Genomic DNA, 3,033 nt, shown 5'->3' with positions numbered 1-3,033 from the left:
TTTGCTTAGCGTTACAATCACAAAACCACAAATGAAATGAATCAGAAGTGCAAAAATAGAATGATCACAGACGTAGATTGATTTATTAGGCAGGTATATGTAACATCTGAGTGAAAAAAATTAGAATATACAAATAACTAAACTTTTCCCAGGAGGAAATAAAAGACCTGAACAGCCCATTAACTCTAGAGAAATTGTGGGTGCAATTTTATTTCATCTGCCCTTTCATCCAAGAAAACCACATGCATATACATATAATAGACACTCCAGCCCTGATGGTTTCCCAAGTAAATTATTTTACATTGTTAAAGAATGTTTAACTCTGAGCTGCTTCAGACCATGGAGAGAGATATTGTACTATTTTCTATATGAAGGCAACATAATAATAATAAACATGACTATGGCACACACAAAAGGGACTGATTTTACATAAATAAATAGAAGCAAATTATCTTTAGAAAATATTGAATATAATCCATCAGTGAGTTAAAAGAAAGTGATACCAATGAAAGTTAAGCCAGTTATTTGAATGCAAGGCATTTCCACTATTGAGAAATCTATCACTGCAATGAATTATACTAACAGGTGAAATGAGAAGACTCATATGCTCATGTCAATAAATTCGGAAGATTTGTTAAAAAGCCCTATGTGCATTCTGATAGAAAACCTTGGTCAACTCTGAAGAAATACATTCTTCCAATGGTGACTGTGAATATGTGTATGTGTTGTGTTTCAAACTCCACACCAGAATCATTCTTAATGGTACAATATTAAAAGACTTCCTGAGAAAGTAACAAAATAAGGATTCCCAAGACCACCACCAGTAATTAGTATATTATGAAAATTCTAGCTATAGCAGTTAGAAATGTTAGCAAAGTAAAAGATAAAAATTTTTGGAAAGGGAAAGCAGTTATAATTATTTGCAAATGATGCTGTTATTAGGTGCCGTCGAGTCTTCTCCGACTCATAGTGACCCTATGCACGGCAGAGCGAAACACCGCCTGGTCCTATGTCAGCCTCATGATCCTTGCTATACCTGAGCCCATCATTGCAGCCACTATGTCGATCCATCTTGTTGAGGGCCTTCCCCTTCTTTGTTGACCCTCCATTTTACCAAGCATGATATCCTTCTCCAGGGAATGGTTCCTTCTGACAACATGACCAAAGTAGGTGAGATGAAGTCTGGCCATTTTTGCTTCCAAGGAGCATTCCTGCTGCACTTCTTCCAGGACAGGTTTGTTACTCCTTTTAACAGTCCAAGGAGCTCTGGTGGTGTAGTGCCTAAGGCACTTGACTGCTAACCAGAAGGCTGACAGTTCAAACCCATCAGCCACTCCTCGGAAGTAAGGTTGGGCAATCTACTGCTGTAGTGATACCTCCTCGGAAACCCAAGGAGGGGTCTCTATGATTCGGATCTGACTTGAGGTCAGTGCATTGCATTGTGCCTTGCGTTTTAACAGTCCATGGTACTGTTGACATTCTTCTCCAACACCACAACTCTTCTTAGGTCTCCCTTATTCATTGTCTAGCTCTTACATACATAAGAGGTGATTGAAAATACCATGGCTTGGGTTAGGCGCACCGTAGTCTTCAAGGAGACATCTTTGCTCTTCATCACTTGAAAGAGGTCCTTTGCAGTGGATTTGCCCAATGCAATACATTGTCTGATGTCTTGACTGTTGCTTCCATTGGTATTGATTATAGAGCCAAGTAATATGAAATCCTTGATAACTTCAGTCTTTTCTCCATCCACCATGAAGCTGTTTATTAGACCAGTTGTGAGGATTTTTGTTTTCTTTATATTATAGTGTAATCCATACTGCAGACTGTAGTCTTCGATCTTCATCAGTAAGTGCTTCAAGTCATCCTCACTTTCAGCAAGGAAAGTTGTGTCATCTGCGTATCGCAGATTGTGAACGAGTCTTCCTTCAATCCTGATGCCATGTTCTTCTTCACATATTCCAGCTTCTCAGATTATTTGCTCAGCATGCAATTTGAATAAGTATGGTGAAAGGATACATCCTTGACACACTCCCTTCTTGATTTTGAACCATGCAGTATCCCCTTGTTTTGTTCGAACGACGGCCCCTGATCTATGTACAATATACTCAGATAATAATAACAATTATTTCTCATGTTACAATGTCAGCCATACGCATACATATATTTGACCTTCAAGATCTCACTAAAATAATGATCCTGTATCACACTAATGTACATAAGTAGTAGCCAGTGTTTCATGCTCATCTACAAAGAGATTTTATTATTATGGCTGTTTTTTTGGGTCTCAGTCTTTGTGTGAGTGTTCACATACATAAACACATACATCTAGACAGAGATAAACTAACTATCTTCAGTGTGAGGAGCTCAAGGTAATGTCTTATTAAAATCTTGAATCTTCTTTGTTTTGCTTTATAACTCTCTGTGGGTGACTCAACCAGTCTCAAAATGAAAAACACAAGTCAAAGTAATGGCAGAACACTGAAGTCCCCCACAGTATCTGTTATTGTTGTATTTTTTCCAATTTACTGGGTTGAACATTTGAGTAATGAGTGATAACTTGGCACTACCATACCTTGAAAATATTTAAATATGAAGAAAAAAATCTCAAAACTCCAAAGCTATGTAACAGCCAAGCCTTCATTTTACCTGCTTTGAGTTGCTACTCAGATAATAACAATTAGTTCTCACGTTACAAATGTCAGCCATAAACATACAAAGCGTACATTGTGCACTACACGGTCCTTATGGGAAATCGGGTTGGGTAAGTAACTACTTTTCAGAATATGTACTGCCAAATTAATTTCTTTTCCTAAGGCCACTTCTTAAATTACATAGAAAAAACAAAGTAAATATGAGCATTTGTTCATCTCTGGCTGTTAGTGAGTACTTCTGGAATATATGACCAAAAGCAAGATTGATGGATGATAAAATTGTGTACAGTATAGCTATAAAATTTTTTAAAGATAATCTAATCAAACATGCTCATTTTTGTAGCATTTCTTTTTTTTTTTTTCTATTTTTTTTTTTTTT

Source organism: Orycteropus afer, unplaced genomic scaffold, assembly GCF_000298275.1.
Source record: "Orycteropus afer afer isolate SDZICR_OR568_19922 unplaced genomic scaffold, OryAfe1.0 scaffold00337, whole genome shotgun sequence".
NCBI classification, from domain to species: domain Eukaryota; kingdom Metazoa; phylum Chordata; class Mammalia; order Tubulidentata; family Orycteropodidae; genus Orycteropus; species Orycteropus afer.
Note: the sequence above shows the minus strand (reverse complement) of the source record.